Source organism: Mesoplodon mirus (assembly GCF_964341445.2).
Source record: "Mesoplodon mirus genome assembly, chromosome: 10".
In the NCBI taxonomy this organism is placed as follows: Eukaryota; Metazoa; Chordata; class Mammalia; order Artiodactyla; family Ziphiidae; genus Mesoplodon; species Mesoplodon mirus.
Window position 1 is genome coordinate 10,975,788 of NC_138986.1, and position 22,736 is coordinate 10,998,523.

Here is a 22,736-nt window from a genome sequence, read left to right on the forward strand (position 1 = left end):
CCGCAGGGACCCAGAGTGCTTCCTCTCTGTGGCTCTGCCATCTCCTGGCTTCAGGCCACCTTGGCCTCATTCGGAACTGAAGACAGGATCGTGTGGGATGCTTTCAGGAGCCAGGCCCGAATTGGCATCTATGGCTTCTATCTACACATGCCATCATCCAGAATTTGGAGCCTGGGGAAATGGCAGAGAGGAAACAGGTTTGGTGGCCATCCAGCAGAATCTGCCTTTTGCTGAACATGTAGAGGAAAAAAAATCCCTTGCTCTTCCCGCGTTTATTTTGGTGAAACCCATTTGCCTGAGATAAAATGTATTTTTATGCATGTGTACTATATAAGTGAGCATGGGGAATACAAATGTGACAATGCCCTAGAACTGAAGGGTAAAGATTGCACACTGGGAAATACATCTGAAGACCTTAAGGAGGAGTTAGGGACCCAATAAGAGTCCTGGATGCCCTTGACATGCCCTTTAAGATCAAGAGGCAGCACACGAGGTGGGCATTTTTTAAGAAGATCATGTGTGTGTAAATGGTGAGAGGAAGGAAGGAGGGACAGGAGGAAGGGAGGGAGCGAGGGAGGAAAAACGGTCCAACAAGCTCCTTGGTACAACGTGCTTCCCAGGAAGAATCCCCGTTGTTGAATGGGACTGACTCAGCCTTTGGCTCCATTTTCTTTCTGGTTGTCAAGCGTGGCCCTGGTCCTGTGACTGCCGTCTGCCTGTCTCCTCTCTCCCTCCTTCCAGCCTTTTCTGATCAGGTCTGTTTGCTCTCATACAGAGCACCAGATATAATTTCTGCCCCCAGCTCTGTCCTGCTATTAACTCCTTTTCTACTCCTGGATTTCACCCTGAATTTCTCATTTTCACACCTTGACCAGTTTAAGGGCAGAAAGAAGGAAACCAGTCCTCACTGAGTACCCATCATGTGCCTGGCCCTGTGAAACTGGCATAGTCGTACAATCGACCTTTGACATGGGTGCTAATAATCCCATTCAGAGGAAAATAGAAAAAAAAACAAAACAAAAACAAAAACAAAACCAGACCCTGATCCTGATAGAGGTTAAATAGTTTTTCTATGCCACCCTTCTAGTCAGTGCTGGAGTTTAACTTTGAGCCAGATGTCTGACACCAGAGCCTGGCCTTTCTATCGCAGTTCAGATCAGCCTGCGGTGGACCCTCCTTACCCCACCATGCCAGCCCCGGAATATCTGTCTCCATCAGTGTCACCTTTGAAGTTCGGTTCCGATAGCCAGCCTTCCCGGCTGATGACAGGACAGGCAGAGTCTGGACCTAGACCAGGGCAAAAACTCTGACCCTGCTGGACACTCAGAGAAGAGATGAAAAATCAGGCGTGGGAGCTAGAAGGAAGAGGCCAGAGTCTTTATCTTTTGCTTCTCCTAATCTCCAAGTGATTTGTATGAGGGAAGCCCTTAATAAATCGTTGTTCAGTGAATGAAAACCCAAATCCCTGAGATGATAGCTGTGGGGCTGACCAGAGGTGAATATGGGGATTTTCCTGTTTGGGGTTTTGTTAGTGACCGATCCTGAAGCAGTGGCTATCAGGGACCCAGAAACTCCTGGCAAGATCAATGCTTTTGGGAAGCAGTGGCGTGCACTAAGCCCTTCTGTGTGCTGCCTGGGGCGGTGGGGCCAAGCAGAGGTGTAAGCGTGGTGAGAGGAAGCATACGGGTTTGCAGAAAGACAGGTGGGTTTGAGTCCTGGCTTGACTACTTGCCTACAGCGTGACTTTGGGTAAGTCACAGAACAGGTCTGAGCCTCAGTTCCCTTACTTTAAAATTTTAATTAAGTAACAACTATATTGCAAAGGCTATTGTGTGGAGTGTGTGTGTGTGTGTGTGTGTGTGTGTGTGCTGGCAAAGAGCAAGCTCTCAATAAATTGTAGCTATTATCTTTATTCCAAGCAGATGTAGTCTCTTCCCTGTAGAAATGCGTGCTCTGAACCAGCTAATATTTGCTCTGATTCCTTATTGAAATGATAAATGGCAGTGATCGGGAAGGGTCAGCTTTGTGTAATGTAGGAGCTGGTATGATTTAAGGCTTTGCTACTCAAAATGTGATCCATGGAGCAGCGGCGCCAACGTCACCTGAGAGCCTGTAAAACCTTTAGACTCTCAGGCCCCATGTCCCAGACCTCTGAACCAGAATCTGCATTTTAACAAGAACTCCATGTAATTTAAATACATGTTAAAGGCACTGGTGGGGTCTGCAGAGCTTAGACCCATATCTTCAAACTGCAAAGAGGATAATTCTTAATTCACCTAACTTTGACATTTTTCTAATTTTCTCTTTGGCGCAGAGATGTTTGCCATGTGCTATGCTGGGGAGCATCTGATGGGTTCTTTTCCATCACATGAAAGAGGTATCCACCCTCTGTGCAATGCTAATTCTCGGTGTGGTAGACATACAGGGAGAGAACCTCCCCGCTTGCACTGACTTTTGGACTCGATCTAACTGATTGCTTTTGGCGGCATGTGGCCGGGATGCGTGGCCATGGATGCTGAGTCAGGGTGTGCTGAGGAGGGGAGAAAGGCGTGGGTCTGCTGGTGGTGGCATCTGCAGTTGTGACCCGTGGCCTCCATGGAGCACAGTGCAGTGGTTGCCAAGGTAACTGCTGTGCATGGTCAGGGGTGACTAGCTGAGCTGCAGGAACTGGACCAATGGCCCCTCTGCAGTGTCCTCCTGTCGCTGACACAGCAGTATAAGTGCTCTTTGGCTCAACCTGCACGGGAATTTGATAGAGAGGCAGAGTGAGCCTCCTTGTTCCTTGTTTTGCTGTATGTCCTTCACTCTGGGGAAAACCAGGAGATCTAAAACACTGAAATGAAAAGAAATTAATATAAATTGAAAGTATTCTGTGCTAAGCACAATGAACCCAGTGCACATAAAGCGTGTAGGAACCGAAGGCACAAAGGGATGGACTCACCTCCGGGACTCCTGCTTTAGAGCTAATCAAGGTGAAAGTTCCATGGGAGCTATGAGGTCGCCTCCTCTAACCCCTCATTTTACAGATGGCAATTCTGAAGCCCAGAAAGGGTCAGTGATTTGCTCAACATCACATAGCAATGGGTAAATAAAATAAACACCATTTATGATCTTTAGAAGCTTATGGTTTAGCAAAGCTCAAGAGAAGGACTGACTCTAGAGCATGGGAATCCTTATTCCCAGCGCAGTGCTCTTTCCAACATAACGCACTGCCTTTTTGACTTAGCATTTATGTGTTTTGGATCTCAGTTTTTCCCAGGCACAGAAGAATAATGTCACCTGTATTCTACTTGCTGGTGGGGTGGGCCAGAGTAAGAGTGCGGGCCTTGGAGCTGTGCTGACTTGGATTCCAGCCATGGGTCTGACACCTACTGACAGTGGCTTTGGGTCGAGTTATATTCCTGCTCAGAGTCTTTATATATAAAATGGAAATAATCAAAATGATAACATCAAGCTCATGGGGTGTGGAGATCATGTATGTAAAGTGTCTCACATAGTTGGTGTTCAATAAATGTTAGTTTTCATTCCTGCTCTAACCTTGAGGTGGAAGGGGCTTCCCCTTTATGTACCTGACCTAATTACTATGGAAAATTTGTAATATTGAGTGGAGTGCACATTAAATGCATGCCATTAGTGTGTGATTTCAGACAATGATGCAGTGAGAGGCAAACAGTAAACGGGTTATAACCTTTAAACCTCCAGCAGCCTGTGGTTCCTATGTGACAATAGCTAGTTGTTGAAATCACAATGATAAAGCAGTATAAAAATGTACCAACAGCTTTCAGAGGTGTGAAGAGAGTGTACTGAATTTGAGTCAAAGGGAATTATTCTACCATTATGTAAAAGGACTAGCAGAGTCTCATTTAGAATATCATTTTCAATTCTTATCACTTTGGTGTAAAAAGGGTATTGTAGTGAAGGAGAACGTAAAGCAAAAGCAATGAAAATGATTCAGGGACTAGGGGAACTTGGTCATATGGAAAAGCCAAAGGATCTAGGCTTGTGCTGAATAAAAAAAGAGAACCTAAGGTGATGTCAGAGAGGTGTAGGCAACCCTTTTGAGAACATGAAGAATCACTACTGCACAGATACTGCATTTGTGCTCATGTGAGAAGGGACCACGCAGGGGGCAGAAGTTAAGTTTTGTGCAACATCGAAGCAAATTCCCCATGATTCTAAGGTTGTGTACATGGTGTATTAGTTTCCTAGGGCTGCGATAACAAAGTACCACAAACTGGGGGACTGAAAAACAACAGGAATTTATTCTCTCACGGTTCTGGAGGCTAGAAGTCCAAAGTCAAGGTGTTGGCAGGGCCAGGGTCTCTCTGAAGGATTTAAGATAAAATCCTCCCTTGCCTCTTCCAGATTTCTGGTGGTTGCTGGCAATTCTTGGTGCTCCTGGATGCACATGCATTCTCCAGTCTCTCCCTCCATCTTCACATGACCTTCTTCCCTGTGTGTGTCTCTGTGCCTCCTGTTCCAACAAGGACACGGCTCATATTGGAGTAGGGGGCCGACCCTACTCCAGTATGACCTCTTCTTAACTGATTACGTCTGCAGTGACCCTGTTTCCAAATAAGATCCCATTCAGAGGTTCCAGGACTTGAACATATATTTTTTTTTTTGGGGGGGGACACAATTCAACCTATAATACATAGAGATAATTCATTGAGTTGTCCATTGAAAATTACGCTCTGCTACCATGAAGGTGACCATGGAGATTTCTGAACACAGGGTTTTTTTGTTTTTACTTGAAAAACTTTTTATATTTTAAAAATTGTGGTAAAAAAACATAGAACAGAAATTTTACCATCTTAACCATTTTTAAATGTACAGTACAGTGGTGTTACTACATGTAAGACCACAGGGTGGTCTGGGGGCCGTGTGGTGAGCCAACAGGGGAAGACTGTGAAGCGTACCAGAGTCCAACACAGAAAACATGGGCAAAAAACCAGCTAACTCTACTGCACCAGGCAACAGGACTTCACTTTTGGGTGAAAGCTGGAGCTTGGGCCGGAAAACACACTCGTCTGGAAATTAAAAGGGAAGAGTTGGCAAAAACAACAGTTGAAATACATTGAATGGAGAGTAGAGGTGGGGCTGTTTGGCTGTGGTCCCAAAGTACAGTAGAATGGATGCTGAGGGCAACAGAGCTCCAGAAGCTTTCCCTCCCTGAGTTGGGGCATCTCCCATGCCAAGGGGACACGTGGTGGTGTGCCACCAAGGAAGGCAGGGGGAGGGAATGGAACACTCGGAGATCCCAGACCTGCTTCAGGACTTCCGGCTGTGGTTTGGGGGGAGGATGGGGAGGGACGGGGGGCAGGGATTCCCCCTGCAGAGAAAGGACTTGCTCCTCCTCTTGGCTGGCAGTGGGGGGCAGGGGCGAGGGCCAGAGAGGGAGACCAAGACTAGGACTGCACTTTGCATCTGCTTGTTCCCACTCTGCTGTCCTTTCCACTAAATAAGAAAAGCTGCTCATCTTTTTCCAGGGAGAGGGGGCGGGAACCAGGACTCTGAGCGCCCACCCCTCTTTCCTTTCATTTATTATCGTAACTGGGTTTCAGGAGACAAGCATCATTGTTTCGTGAACTGGTTCGAAGGCTGTCCTGAGGGGAAGCAGGCGCTGTGCTCTGTGTTGGGAGGCAAGGGTGACAAGCGCCTCTTCAGAGGGGGGCTCCGGACAGAGGGTGAGGGTCTGATCAGGAGGGGGCCCGGTGCTGGGAGCTCCAAGGGGCGTACGTCTGTCTGGAGAATGAGGCGTTACCTGAGCCGGGTCCCGAGGCGTGAGCAGGAGTAGCCAGGTGAAGCAGGAGGGGAGCTGGACGTCCCGGTGTGAAGGGGCAGCGAGGCTGCCTGGTGGGCGAGGCATAGCGTGTGGGTCCGAGTGGTCAGTGGGCAGCCCCGAGGCTGCAGGAGGAGGCCTCGGCTGCATCTGGAGGATGAAGTTCCACCTCTGTCTAGCAAGAGGACGATTGTGCGAGGTATCAGAGGATGACTTTGCTTAAGGGTAAAAAGAACAAAAGAAAGGGCTGTTCTAGTGTGTTATCTAACGGTAGGTAAACTCTTAACAGGGTGTTACAGGCTGAATGTTTGTGTCCCCTCGAAATTCATGTGTTGAAACCCTAACCTCCAATGTGATGGTATTTGGAGGTGGGCCTTTGGGAATAATTAGGTTTGGATGAGGTCATGATGGGATCAGTGTTCTCGAAGAAGAAGAAGAAGAAGAAGAAGAGAGATACCAGTGCCCTCTCCATCTCTCTCTGACACGAGGACACAGCGAGACGGTGGCTGTCTGCAAGACCCAGGAGGAGGGCTCTCACCAGGAACCGAATCTGCCTGCACCTTGATCTTGGACCGCTCAGCCTCCAGAACAGTGAGAAGTAAATGTCTGTTGTTTAGCCACCTGGTCTATGGTATTTTGTTACAGTACCCCGAGTGGTTTGTGAATTGGGTCTAATATAGAGCTCGATCGTAACTGAGAGTGCACAGAGCTGTCTGAATGGGCAGAGAGAAGAAGCCCCTTGCCTGCCAATGCAGGGGACACGGGTTCAAGCCCTGGTCTGGGAGGATCCCACACGCCGCAGAACAATTAGGCCCGTGAGCCACAGCTACTGAGCGTGCGCGTCTGGAGCCTGTGCTCCGCAACAAGAGAGGCCGCCGTAGTGAGAGGCCCGCACACTGCAATGAAGAGTGGCCCCCGCTTGCCACAACTAGAGAAAGCCCTCGCACAGAAACGAAGACCCAACACAGCAAAAATAAATAAATTAATTAATAAACTCCAACCACCAACATCTTCAAAAAAAAAAAAAGAAGAAGAAGAAGCCCCTTGACGTCCCTGGGCTGAAATCCTATGGCTTTGAACCTCTCTGAGCAGTTCCCAGCCCCATTTCCCCTGCCCTTTACTGCGTGTTTCTGCATCTCTGCTCCCTCTGTTCTGTGGGTCCAGAGTCAGACCTGCACTTCCCGGTCAGGCGCACTCACTCCTCCCCGCAACACGTCCACAGTGCCCCGGAGGCCAGGCCGAATCTTTAATGCTAATGGCGCAGAGCCCTTCCATAGAAGGAGAGGAGATGGGGTGGACGGCCGAGTTCCTCTCTCTCCTCCTCCTCCTCTCTCTGCCTCTCTCCCTTTTCATCAGTTCTGTGGCCTCGCTTGTCTGAACTCCTCAGTGACCTGCCAGTGACACCTCCCTCCCTGCGCACCTCATCTCAAAGCTCACGCACAAGGTGCTGGCACTGTCTTTTCAAACCCTAACCGGAGAACGGGTGCCAGGATTGTAAATGAGTCTCTCCTACAGCGTGGATGAGCGCTAACCTCACTTCCAGAGGCAGCCTAAAGCCAAAATCACTCTTGGCTGCCTGGAGCCATGATTTCCCGGTGTGTTGTTGACAGTGAACACATCAATGCCCAGCACTTGCTGACATCTGGAGATGTAAATGTGCTGGGAGAGGCCGACGGGGAGGTGGCCGACTGGGGAGATGAGAGCAGGGCGGATAATAGTGCAGGATCGTGAATTATTTTTACGTGGACAATTAATACTGGAGAAACAATATAGCGACACAGAGCCTCCCACGAGAGAACCCTGTCAGTCTCCTTATTCATTTATTCTTTTCTAACCAAATTGATGGGCCGGACGACCGCCTTTCTAGATCCACACGGATGATGAAACTGCAAACAAGTTTCATGTAAATAATGGACAAATCTTCCAATTAGTCAAAGCCTAATCCTCATGCCTTAAAAATGACAAACTGCTCTTACCACGGCTTCTGTTTGTTGAAAAGATGAAAAAGGGGGGGAAAAACCCAAATGAAAACATTGACTGAAAAAAATTTAGATGCACAGATTCTATTGCACATTAATCTAGGGGGAGCTTTACAAAGTCAATAATTGTCATAAAGATTCATTGGTCAACATTTAAGGCCTAATTAAAAAAAATATATTTTTGATGGTTTTATTCCTAGAGCATATGTGTTTTCTAAGTATCAGAATATTTTAACTTCTCTGTAACACCAGAGTTTTCAATAAAGGAACAGGTGTAACTGATATAAATAAGTAGCATTTAAAAATAAGTATGTTAAAGTGAATTAATTTATTATCTATATGTTTCAATGTTTCTGCTGCTGACAAAGATTAAATGAATCCTCTACTGGATAACTGTTTGAGTTCTGGTTTAGAAATCATTCCTAAATATGTAAGAACAAATCATACTCATTACTCCTTCACCTACCCAGCAAGCATCTGTGAAACACCTAGTACGGAGCAGGCCCTCTGTAAGGAACTTAGGAACAAAAACTGCCTATCTTCTGACCCAATGATATGTACATAAGCAATTGTCATACCATTAAGCTGGCCGATTCCCTGATTTGCAGCGCTTTGCAAATTGCAATGGGAATAGGGCTCATCTGAGATCTTGTTAAAATGCGGATTCCAAGGTAGTCAGTCTGGATTAGGACCTAAGATTCTACATTCCTAACATGATCCCAAGAGGTGCTGGGGACCACTCTTGGAGGACGAGGTCCCCAAAGACCCACAGGGGGCTGTGGGAGAGGGGAGAGGAGGGCACTTCAGCATGTGTGGGAGGGGCTGGGCCTCGCGGGGCTCAGGAGATGGCTTCCTGGAAGAGCAGACAGGTGAACTGAGAGGCTTAAGGAGGCAGTGGGGGAGGCCTGGTTGGGGAGCCCTTGGGAAGAGGGTGCGTCCTCACATTCCAGCCTCAGTCTCAGAGGTCACAGAAGCCCTGTGTTTGGAAAACCGCAATTAGCTTGATGTGGCTGGAAGGCAATTCCTGAGTTACCAGTTGCATCTGCCAAGGAACTCGTGTCTCAAAATATATACATTTCATCAATGTAAATTTGCACTGGATGGGTTGGTTTTCAAAGTGTGACCCTTGGGGGTCCCCGAGACCATTTAAGGGGGAGATCAAAACTATTTTCATAATAACATTAGATGTCATTTGCTTTTTTCACTGTTATGACATTTGCAGTAATGGTGCCAGAACAATGATGGGACAAAATGTTGGCGCCTAAGCATGAATCAAGGCAGTGGCCCCAAACTGTGCTAGTATTCATTGCATTCCTCACCACCAAACACTCACTGTGAAAAATTAAAAACAAAAAGAGAAAACCAAAGAAATCCCAATTTCATATAAGAATGTCTTACTACAGCATTAAACATTATTAATTTTATTAAAGCTTGGCCCTTGAGTCCACATCTCTTTAATATTACGTGTGACAAAGCAGGAAGCACATATCAAACACTTCTGTTACATAGTGAGGTACCGTGGTTGTCTGGAGGAAAAGCAGTTGTGTGATTGAGCTGTGAGCTGAACTAGCTGCTTTTTTCGTGCAACACTGTTTCTTACTTGAAAATGTCTACAGGCAAACTGGTTATTCAAACTTGGATATTTGGCAGACATTTTCTTTTAAAAATGAATGAAGGGAGCCTGTCACTTCTAGGAAAACAACTGACAGTATTTGTTGCCAATGATAAAATCTGAGCTTTCAAATGAAAATTAGGATTTTGGGAAACTCGTATCTGCCACTATGAGTCTGACAGCTTCCCAGTGCTTACAGATGTTTTTGGTGAAGTTCATGGTGATATTAATGAAATTTTTAAAAATATGTACTGATTTATTTATTGAAGTAAGGTTGCTGTACAATATTACATAAGTTACAGATGTACAATATAGCGAGTCACAATTTTTAAAAGTTATACTCCATTTGTAGTTATTATAAAATATTGGCGATATACCCAGTGTTGTACAACATATCCTTGAGCTTCTTTTCAATCTAATAGTTTGTACCTCTTACTCTCCTATCCTTATATTGCCCCTCTCCCCTTCCCCCTCCCCACTGGTAATCACTAGTTTGTTCTCTATATCTGTGAGTCTGCTTCTTTTTTGTTATATTCAATAGTTTGTTGTATTTTTTAGATTCCACATATAAGTGATATCACACAGGATTTATCTTTCTCTGTCTGACTTATTTCATATAGCACAGTGCCCTCCAAGTCCATCCATGTTGCTGCAAACGGCAAAATTTCATTCTCTTTTACGGCTGAGCCTTCTCTATTCCACGTCTTCTCTATTCATTCATCTGTGCATGGACACTTAGGTTGCTTCCATATCTTGGCAATTGTAAATAATGCTGCTATGAATATTGGGGTGCAGGTATCTTTTTGAATTAGTGTTTTTGTTTTTTTCAGACATATACCCAGGAGTGGAATTGCTGGGTCACAGGGTAGTTCTATTTTTAGTTTTTTTGCAAAACCTACATACTGTTTTCCACAGTGACTGCACCAATTTACATTCCCACCAACAGTGCATGAAGGTTCCCTTTTCTCCACATCCTTGCCAGCATTTGTTATTTGTATTCTTTTTGAGGACAGCCATTCTGACACGTGTGAGGTGATAGCTCGTTGTGGTTTTGACTTGCATTTCCCTGATGACTAGTGATGTTGAGCACCTTTTCGCGTGCCTATGTTTTTTGATATTACGTAATTACAAAGCCAACAATGGGAAGATGTGCATAAATCAATGAACCAATCTTTTTCAGATAATCAATGCATGAGTAAAAGATCCCTTTGAAGTGCAGAATAGATGAATGGATTTTAATACAATCAAGTTCATCAATATAGTTTCAGATTCCATATCACAACTAACCTTTAAGAAATGACCACTGTTGTGTTTTGGTGTAGTGTTGAAGAATATCCACAATTATGGGAAAAGGCTATAAAATACTCTGCCCTTTTCCAACTACACATCTGTGTCAGACTGCATTTTCTTCATATGCATCAACCGAAATAAATATCTCAACAGACTGAATGCAGGCGGAGAAATGAGAATTCAGCCGAGCTCTATTAAGCCAGATATTAATGAGATTTGCAAAACTACAAAACAGTGTCATTCTTGTCACTCTTTTCTGTTTTAGAAAATAGTTGTTTTTCATAAAATTATATAATTTTGGCAGTATGAAATGGATTTATGGTTTTTTGAAACATAAAGTAATAAATATTTTATAAATGATCAGTTTCAATTTCTAATGTATGAATCAGTAGATAAAAATCCACATGAACCAAAGCTCTTTGGGGTCGTCAATAAATTTTAAGAATTTTAAAAGGTCCTGAAACCAAAACTTTTGACAATTATTGCTGTGAATTACACAGTTATGGAGACAGAGGTGGGAAAAGATAGATATTTTTGCTTCCCCTATCTTCCACTTGTGAACAAGTGTCATCAACTTCTACAGAGTTGCTCAAGCCCCATATCTAGAAATTATCCATTGTTCCTCCCTTGCTCTCATTCCCTACCCCAGTCAATTACCTGGTCCCGTTGGCTCCACTTCTCCCCGTTCCCATCTCCACTTCTTCCACCAGGGTCCAGGACACAGAAGGGCGGTTGCATAAATAGGCCCCGATTTTTTCATGCCTCCCTGTATCAAGCCTTGAGTAGTTTCCTCCTAAGGTGACACTGGGCTTGGCCACGTGACTTACTTTGGCCATGGGATGATAGCAAGCATGATGTAAGCGGTGATTTGAAAGTTGCTTTTGTTTGGGACTTGCTGTCTCTGACTGCCATCGTGTGAACAAGCCTGGATGGTGAGAGAGATGTGGCTCGGTGTCCTTCATCACCTCCTCAGCCCGGCCACTCCAGTTGACTACAGATACATGACAGCCCAGCCGAGACCAAGAAAAGAAGTACCCAGCTGAAGCCAGCCCACATTGCTCACCCTCAGAATTAAGTGCTAAGTAAATGATTGTGTGTGTTTATTTATTTATTTATTTATTTATTTATTTATTTGCGGTACACGAGCCTCTCACTGTTGTGGCCTCTCCCATTGCGGAGCACAGGCTCCGGACGCGCAGGCTCAGCGACCATGGCTCACGGGCCCAACCACTCTGCGGCATGTGGGATCTTCCCGGACCAGGGCATGAACCCGTGTCCCCTGCATTGGCAGGCGGACTCTCAACCACTGAGCCACCAGGGAAGCCCCAATGATTGTGTTTTGAGGGGCAATTTGTTAAGTGTCGGGTGCTGGCTGATACATCCTGTCATTCTGTGTCTGGATTACTGCAATGCCCTCCTCTCTATCTCCCACCTTCCCGTGTCTCTCCTCCCACTTCTGGTTTCTCCTTCACACTGTAGCCCCAAAGCTCTTTTGAAACATAAGTCTGACTATTGTAAGTGTCATTCAGTAACAACCTTTAATGCCCCCTCACTGCATGTTGAATGAAATCGAAACTTCTTATGGTGGCCTCCCAGGTACCCTGATCTGGTCCCTGGCCATCACTGTGAGCTCATCTCATTTCCTTCTGTTTTGCACACTGTGCTTCAACCACCTGCCACATTCTCTGCCTCAGACAAGCCCAGTTCTTCATCACTCAGGGCTGTTGTCCTTGCTGTTCTCTTTGCCTGGACCACATTCCCTCCTGCTCTTTGCCTGGCTGGCTTGTTCTCACCTTTCAGGCCTCGGGTCAGATCTGCCCCCCTCCCCATGAGACCTTCCCTGACCACTTTATCCTAAACACTGACCCTCCTTTTCCACATCACTAACGCCCCATCATTCCACCTGGCGCTTAGCTCGATTTATTGGCAGGGACTTTGTCTCCCCCATGTACTGATATGTTTCAGCTCCCAGACCAATGCCTGGCTCACAGCAGGAATTCAATAAATACTCAAGGAATCCCTGATGAGTAGAGAAAGAGGATTGACTCTCTCGGGGACGGACCTACTTGCAGGTGGCTGCGCACAGGGCATCATTTGAGGAGTGGCCTCCTGCTCCCATATCTCTTTGCCACATGGCACAACAAGACATGGTGTAATTTAGTGCCATATTCTTGCCTGAACACAGGAGTTACTAATGTTAATAAAATACAGAGTGGGTCCTATTGAATTAGAATCTCTGGGGAAGGTGCCTGGGAATCTGTATGTGAGCAAACAGTCCAAATGATTCTTAGGATTAGCAGGAAAGAACACAGGCTTGGAATCAAACGGCACTGGTTTTAAATTCTACCCTGGGTCTTACCAGCCGAGTCACCTTATTGCTTTCCTTCTTCCCTCCATCACTCATTCATCCGCTCACTCACTAATTCTCTTCTTTAATCAACCTTTACCGAACACCTGCTATGTTTAGACATGACTCTTGCCCGTTAGGAATAAAGCAGCGAACAAGATGGATAAGGTGCCTGCTCTCATGGAATTAGCTAGGGGAGACAAATACATGAACAAAGTCATTGCAGATAAGGCAGATGCCATGTATGGGATGAAAAGTGATAAACAAATCAGGGTGATGGGATAGCTACCAGAGGGCGGTCTAGTTAGATGGGGGGGGTCAGGAAAGGCTTTTCTGAGAAGGCAACCTTTGCATTGAGACTGAATGACAAGAAAGGTGCAGCCTAGAGATGCCGTGGCATTAAAGCTTTTCAGACGGGGAGCACGGAGTGCAGAGCCGCTGGCCTCAGTGTCAAGGTCAATGCTGTCCTCTGTGAAATGGTAGTAACCCAGCGGTGGTGTAGATAATAGAGTACGTCCAGTGCCTGATACATGGGGGCTACTCAGCAGATGTTAGCACACATTCTTTTCCTTCTCTCCTGGGGGCAGGAGATGAGACCATCCACTCCTTCACTTGTTCAACAAGTATTTATGTGTGTGAGGCAATGAGGGAGTGAGGGGCTGTCTCCTCAAGGGACTTGTAGTCTGGGAGCTAAGCTAAAGCAAGCATAGGACGTAACGCAAAGCAGAAAGTGGGAAGTGGTATTTATAAGTTATTCCCTATTATCTGAGGAGTTTTGATGGGACCAAGAGACCCTGAGGAGGGTCTCAGGGTCTCTTTTATATTATTTATTTATTTATTATTTATTTATTTTATTTATTATTTATTTAAATAATAAATATTTATTATTATTATTATTATTTATTATTAAATGAAATTAATAATTGTTAATAAGCTATGAAGTCCATAATAAATGGCAAAGCAAGCTGAGCAGGTTTTGGGGGGGAGGGTCTGGAGGAGACTACAATGTCCAAGGCCCCTTAGGATGTTCATTCCGGGGCTGTGCACAGCTGAGGGTGTCTGGGGATGTCGAGATGCTGCCAGAAGGCCCAGGGGTGATTGGAAAGGTCCTGAAAATGACCTTCACCTGCTTCTAATTGTGCTTTGGTCTCCCTCCATTTCCTCCATCCCTCAAGGTCCTCAGAAGCATTTGCTAGCTCAGAGTCCATGTTGGGGACGAACAGCCATCAGGCAGCCCCCTCAGCTCCTGTTCTGTGCCTGCCCTTGTGTTCACCAGTGTCATCCACAGCCCACGCAGAGCTGCTGGGGGATGCAGGCTCATTCTGCTCGTCAGCAGGCAAAGGGGAGAACAGAAGATGAGGGAAAGGAAAGTCCCCTCTTCTGCCATACCAGGGTGACAGATGTTTCAGCAGGTCAGCAGGGCCTGACATGTACTATCTATTTAGATTACTAGCATCATTCGTAGGAATTTGGGTGTCATTAAAATGTTCACTTTATAGCTGTGGACACGGAGGTAAAGGGTAACGGGACATCCCCACCCCTCAGGTTTATTAAGGACAGAATTTGATTTTCGGCTTTTGAGTTCCTCCATAAGCACTAGAGCTGAGATCACGTGATGCCACATTGGACCATGGATTTGATCAATTTAGTTCAACAACTGCTTCACTAGGGCAGGGGCATCAGGTGTTTAATGGAGTTACCTCGTAGTTGAGATGGCAGTTTGGGGGTTATTTAGCCGTATGGCTGAGAACTGTTAGGTTGGTGAGGACAGATTCCAAGTCATGTGCTTTATTTAGGTAATAAAGTATGGTTTTGTTGGATGGTCCGTTTATCTGATAGACCATCAGGCGAAAGATGGAAAGGACTTTAATAGAATGCTACAGTAATGTAAGAATCTTGATTTTGTTAGACATGCCAGAAGCCATAAAAGTGAAGCAAGTCTGGGAGCATGATGAGTATTTTGGGCTCCGGATCACCAGAGTGGACATCGTTAATCCTTATGATCCAATTGGCTTTGAACTAATTTCAAAGTTGTGAAAAATGTTGCTGTTATGCCAACTCAAAAAGACAACTATATGCCTGTTTAGAATTACTAAATTGCATGTTTGACCTTGGTCAAAGTTAGCATTACATTTGGCGCAGCACTCATCATGATGATAAACAATAATCACATTTAAGCATCATGAAGTCTCTTATTACCATTGCTTTCACATTTGATAATTTTTCCAAGAACTTAAAAAAATTTTTCCCTTCCTTTAATTTTTCCTTTTTAGCTATATTATATTTATATAGATATACATAGGGTACTAGCTGGTTAAATTCCAGATTACTTTTTATTACCTAATTGCTCGTGGAATGCTCCTTTTAGTAGAAGGCATCCTCCCCATATAAGTCTCACCAAATGTTATGAACAGGGAAGGCTAGTGCCATATTTGCAAAGGAATGAGCATTATTTAAGATACAGAGATGAGTGAAAATCAGAATGAGTGAATGCATCAAAAAACCCGATAACATACAGAGTGAAGTAAGTCAGAGAGAGAAAAATAAATACTGTATGCTAACACATATATATGAAATCTAAAAAAAAAAAAAGGTTCTGAAAAACTTAGGGGCAAGACAGGAATAAAGACGCAGATGTAGAGAATGGACTTGAGGACACAGGGAGGAGGAAGGGGAAGCCGGGATGAAGTGAGAGAGTGGCATGGACATATATACACTACCAAATGTAAAATAGATAGCTAGTGGGAAGCAGCTGCACAGCACAGGGAGATCAGCTCGGTGCTTGGTGACCACCTAGAGGGGTGGGATTGGGAGGGTGAGAGGGAGACGCAAGAGGAAGGAGATATGGGGATATAAGTATATGTATAGCTGATTCACTTTGTTATAAAGCAGAAAGCATCATACCACTCTAAAGCAATTATACTCCAATAAAGATGTTAAAAAAAACAACAACAAACCCATGATATTCCTAGAAAAAAATGAGCGATATGTTTTAACTTCGAGATCTTCCACACACATAATCAAGCATAACACTAGGGAGAAAAGCATTTAACCAGTGAAACTGCATGGCTTGATGCGTGCAGAATTGTAATATTACCTCCTCACTTCCAACTGTTCCTGTAGTAACCTCAGACTCGAGAGCATCTGCCTTAAACGCACCAACACTTCAGAGAGTTTCACGTCTCACTCGGACTCTCATTGTTGTGTATGATTTGAAGCAAGTCACTTCAGAGCTCTAAAATCTCATGTTTTTTTGTTGTTGTGTTTTAGTTTTGTTTAAAAAATGAGGAGATTGGAGTAGCTTAGTATAACGTTTCAGACTTATGGTAACTTTCTAAGGTTGAAGCAGGTAATGGTGGGGCACTCTGGCTGAAGGAAGGGGGTGAATGACACGGAAGCTTCTCTGATGAATACTTAGGGTTCCAAGAAACACAGTTCGAAGATGCATGGGCAAGTCAGGCCCTAGGATCCTAGTAACACGCCATTGAAAATGGGCATTGGTGACATGCCTCTTTACTACTCACCAGGTGGTTGGCATAAGGGACTAGTATGGTAACTCACCTCGCCAGCCTAGTTATATTCTATAATATGCAGGTTTTGACCAACATCTTAATTTTTGTACAACAAAATATATAGCTTTGAAACAACAAACAAAAATATTATCATGATACTTTGGGTGATTCTCTTATGGTAGCTAAGAGGTGGATATATTTCTTGTACCTATGTCTCTCTCTAGGAAAAGTGAACACATGAAAGCTAGACTAGGAGAGCCTATATTTCAAGAAAATGAAGATACTCCTATAGGTTTAATATGCAAACACACACACACACACAGCAACAACAAAACCCCCGCAAACCTTCCCTGGGTACTTTTCTCTCTTAGCTGCTGTGAGGAAATCACTGGCCAGCACATGAAAATAAAAGGCAGTTATCTCTGGTATTGGTAACAGGTGAGGCTGGAGGTGAGCCCCTTGAGGGAAAACAGTCTTCAGGGGGCAGCCCAGCTCTGGTCCAGCCAGATATTACCACCTGCAAATTAGGGCCCAAGGTTGCCAGACGGCACAATTTTTAAAAAGGACCTGGAAATTCAAAAATTTTTGGTGGCATCTCCAAATTTTAAATGTTGAGTCTATTTTTAAAGAATGGTCGGTGATGAGGAGACAGTCCATGGGCTGCTTGGACTCAGCAGCTGGAAGCTAGTAGGAGACCAGGCGGGTGTCAGGGTGAAGTCACTACTGGAGGCCCAGGCCCTGCCCTGTCCTCCCTTCTCTGCCCTTTGGGATTCCAAGGTAGAGATACAGACACAGATACAGATACAGGATGGGCTGGGTGGGAGGTGGAGTTAGCGGTACCAGCAGGACAAGCTCCTGGCCTTCTAGTGCACCCTGCGGGGTCCTCAGGCTGGAGGCTAAGTGGCCCCCTCTGGCCTACACCCCCTATCCCACCCTCCAAATCTGGTCCCAAGCTACTTTTCCAGGGTTAATTTGGGGGATTCCCCCTTGTGTTCCTCTTGATGCAGGCAGGCAGATTTCTCCCCAGGGAGATGCAGGTGCCCCTAAAGCCACCGTGCTTTCTGCCCAAAAGCCAGGCTTCCATTCTCTCCACTTGACTGCACATAGGCTTGTATTAGGAAGAATCACTATTGACTAGAAACATCTCATAACTTTTTAAAAAGTGGGATGCCAAAGGTTACAATTACTGTAATTACAATGAAGTATTTACATATAGGGAAATACCAGAAAGAGATATTTAAAAAATCTTAGAATGTAGAAATCAATAGGAGGTATTCTCTGTTTTGTAATTTTTCTGTAACATTCTTATATTATTTATATTGCTTTGATAACTACATTGAAACAAAAGAAAAGTGATGAGTTTTAATTTTTAATTTAAACTCTGGAACAAAGGCAGGAGGTCTCTAATAATCCAAATTTAAAATTCTTTGGCATCGTGAAATAAAGTAAAAATGTCTCGAGAAAATAAAAGGGTGAATAAGCTAATAGATGGTTTGTAGCCATCTACGAACACAACATTCATATATACAACCATAGGTAATACATATTAATAAAAGATAAGGGTTAAAAATTTCCCATCTATTAAATCAAGAACCTAGATGATAAACTGTACTTGTTTAAGAAAGAATATTATTTTTCAGAAAAAAGTTCTCTGCTTTTTCTTACCAAGCCTGCTATTAGAGACGAGCTTTTAAGGTTTATCCTTTTATTTTATTTTTTTTAAAGCACACAAAGCCAACTTTAAAAAAAGAGGGAAAAGAAAAACCAGCCTCTGATAGATTGCCCAGTAGAGAATTATTTATATGAAAAATCCTGCCTAAGCATAATTTTTTGAGATGACATGTGCTTTGAAAATACAATGTGATTTCTTCTTGAATGTAAAAGTAACTGTCTTTTTTTTTTTTTTGCTGACACCAAGAGATACAGAACCTGCTGATGTAACACGGACGGTAGTTGGCTCAATCAATCCTAAAACCTATAAATCCATGTGATATACAGTATACTGTATGGTATTAAGGAAAATATCATTGATTTATGTAATTGGACATTTGAGCAATACAATGTTAGTTATGTTTGGTTTTTCCTCCTTGAGAGCCTGCGTCTCTGATGACTGGTGGTCGGTTATGATTCTTACAGAGCCACTATTTCTTCTACGCTGGTTCCTCTTTGGAGAACAATTTTGGTTGTATCAGAATTGTTTTTGTGGTCCACTGAATGTGAGGGCATGCAGTGCTGAGGAGCAAAGATGGAAGGGAGGTTCAAGGATTATTCATGAATAAAACTCGAGCACATGACACTCAAGATAAAAACCACAAACAGATAAAAGCAGGCCAGCCAGCTAGTTTCTCGAGACTGTTCACATCTCAGGCAAAGTTCAGTCTTACCTCTCTCCCTTAGTGGGCATTTCACTAGTACATGATCTTTTACTTTAGGAAGAATAGTTGTTGTATATTAGTTCCTCTCATATAGAGAGAGTGGACTCAAGAAATGTTTGTTGAAAGAATGAATTTCCTCTCCAATGAAGTCTCCATCCCTCTGCCAGGAAAACCTTTCTCAATGTTGCTTTCATTACTTCACTTCCTGTTTCCAAAACCTCAGAGGCCTCACTTCACCCACAGCCCACATTTATCATTCACGGTTCTTTGCAATTTAGCCTCAGCTCTGATTTTCTAGCTTTATCACCTGCTCACTGCTCCCTTAGGTAAGCCCCCTGCTGTGCTCGATGTCCAGCTACTCACAGACCCTGGGAAGGAAGAGGAAGTGCACATCAAGGGCTGTCCTTTTCTCCCTCCCTCCCACTTACTGGTACCAGGTGTGCCCCTGCTTAATCCCTACTGCTTCGAGGACGCTTGTCCATGAACTTCCAACCCAGGGGCTTCCCTGGTGGCGCAGTGGTTGAGAGTCCACCTGCTGATGCAGGGGGCATGTGTTCGTGCCCCGGTCCGGGAGGATCCCACATGCTGCGGAGCGGCTGGGCCCGTGAGCCATGGCCGCTGAGCCTGCGCGTCCGGAGCCTGTGCTCCGCAACGGGAGAGGCCACAGCAGTGAGAGGCGTACCGCAAAAAAAAAAAAAAAAAAAAAAAACCCAACAACTTCCAACCCATAAGGGGTACATGCCAACCGGTAAGTGGTCTCTATCGCCCTCCGTTAAAGCCGTGCCAGAAGTACTTAGTGCTTCTCGATTTGCCCTTATTCTGTTACTTTCCTATGATATCAATTGTGCAAGTGTTACGGTTGTATTTAAGTTTTGTCACGTTCTCACGGGCAGGCGGCCTCATAACAGTTTGGATTCCCAACAGAGCCTGGCACAGTGTTACATACATAGACGTGTTATGAACTGAACTGTGTCTCCCCGAAATTCATATGTTGAAGTCCTAACAATAAGCACCTCAAATGTGACCATGTTGGGTCATAGGGGTATTGCTGGTAAGTTAGGTAGTGGGTGCCACTCAATCAGTGTGATTGGTGCCCTTATAAAATGGGGAAATATGAAAACAGAGACGTGTACACGGGAAAAATGCCATGTGAACATGAAATCAGAGAATAGGAATGCCAAAGATGGCCACTAAACCACCAAAAACTAGGAAGGAGACATGGAACAGCGCCCTCAGGAGGAACCAACTCTAATAACACTTTGGTCTTGGATCAAACCGCTAGCTCCTAAAACTGAGAGACAATAAATTTCTGTTGTTCATGCAGTTTGTGGAACTTTGTTAAGACGGCCCTAGGAAATTAATACCACATGCTTAATAAGCCTTTAGTAAGTCAAAGTGAAGGAGAAAGAAGTGTAAAATGCTCACTGTGGACTTTTTTTAAAAAAGAAAAATATTTATTAAAACAAAATTAAAAAATAGACTTTATTTTTAGAGCAGGTTTAGGTCCACAGCAAAACCGCGTGGAAGGTTCAGGGACTTCCCACACTTCCTGCCATACACACAGCCCTCCTCACTAACACCATCCTGTGCCAAGTGGTACATTTGTTACAGTTGATGGCATTGAAATGTCATCATCAGCCAAAGTCCATAGTTTACCTTAGGGTTCTCTCCTGGTGTTGCACATTCTGTGGGTGTTGACAAATGTAATCACCGTTGTAGTATCACACAGAGTATTTTCACTAAAACGAAAATGAAAATGAAGGTTTTTAGGATTTCACCTAAAAATCCTGTGTTCACTCCTTCCTCTCCCCCAATTCCTCAATTACTGATCTTTGTATTATCTCCATAGTTTTACATTGTTTAGCCTTTTCAGACTGACTTCTTTTTTTTTAATTAAAAAATTTTTTTCCTATCTTTATTGGAGTATAATGGCTTTACAATGTTGTGTTAGTTTCTGTTGTATAACAAAGTGAATCAGCTATACATACACATATATCCCCATATCCCCTCCCTCTTGTGTCTCCCTCCCACCCTCCCTATCCCACCCCTCTAGGTGGTCACAAAGCACCGAGCTGACCTCCCTGTGCTATGCGGCTGCTTCCCACTAGCCATCCACTTTACTTTTGTTAGTGCATATATGTCAATACACTATGTCATGTGTGTCACTAGCGTATATATGTCAATACACCATGTCAATACCCTCTCACTTTGTCCCAGTTTCCCTGTCCCCCACTGTGTCCTCCAGCCCATTCTCTTCATCTGCATCTTTATTCCTGTCCTGCCTCTAGGTTCATCAATACTGCTTTTTTAGATTCCAGTATGTGCGTTAGCATACCGTATTTGTTTTTCTCTTTCTGACTTACTTCACTCTGTATGACAGACTCTAGGTCCATCCACCTCATTACAGATAACTCAATTTCGTTTCTTTTTATGTCTGAGTAATATTCCATTGTATATATGTGCCACATCTTCTTTATCATTCATCTGTCGATGGACACTTAGGTTGCTTCCATGTCCTAGCTATTGTAAATAGAACTGCAATGAACACTGTGGTACATGATTCTTTTTTTTTTTTTTTCCGTACGCGGGCCTCTCACTGTTGCGGCCTCTCCCGTTGCGGAGCACAGGCTCCGGATGCGCAGGCTCAGCGGCCATGGCTCACGGGCCCAGCCGCTCCGCGGCATATGGGATCCTCCCAGACCGGGGCACGAACCCGTATCCCCTGCATCGGCAGGCGGACTCTCAACCACTGCGCCACCAGGGAGGCCCCCATGATTCTTTTTGAATTATGGTTTTCTCAGGGTATATGCCCAGTAGTGGGATTGCTGGGTCATATGGTAGTTCTATTTGTAGTTTTTTAAGGAACCTCCATACCGTTCTCCATAGTGGCTGTATCAATTTACATTCCCACCAACAGTGCAAGAGGGTTCCCTTTTCTCCGCACCCTCTCCAGCATTTATTGTTTGTAGATTTTTTGATTATGGCCATTCTGACCGGTGTGAGGTGATACCTCATTGTGGTTTTGATTTGCATTTCTCTAATGATTAGTGATGTTCAGCATCTTTTCATGTGTTTGTTGGCACAGATTGACTTCTTTCACTTACTGGTACATATTCAAGGTTCGTCCATGTCTTTTCACAGCTTAATAGCTCATTTCCTTTTAGTACTGAATAACATTCCATTGTCTGAATACACCATAGTTTATTTATCCATTCACCTACTGAAGGACTTCTTGGTTACTTCCAAGTTTTGAAGATTATGAATAAAACTATGAACATTCATGTGCATGTTTTTGTGTGAACCTAATTATTCAACTCATTTGGTTATATACCAAGAAGTGCGGTTGCTGGATTGTATGGTAAGAGTATATTTAGTTTTGTAAGAAACTGCCAAACTGTCTTGCAAAGTGGCTGCACCATTTTGCATTCCCACCGTCAATGAATGAGAGTTCTTACTGCTCTCATCCTCACCAGCATTTGGTGTTGTTGGGACTTCTGTCATTCTCATAGATATGTAGTGGTATCTCTTTGTTGTTTTAAGTTGCATTTCCACAATGATATATAATATTGAGCATTTTTTCTTATGCTTACTTGCCATCTGTGTATCTTCTTTTGTGAAATGTATGTTCAGGTCTTTTGCTCATTTTTAAATTGGGTTGTTGATTTTCTTATTATTGAATTAAAAGTTCTTTGTATATTTTGGATAACAGTCCTTTTCCAGATATGTCTGTTGCAAATAATTTCTCCCAGTCTGTGGCTTTTATTCTCATTCTTTTAACACAGTCTTTTGCAGAGCAGATATTTTTACTTTATGAAGTCCAGCTTGTCAATTATTTCTTT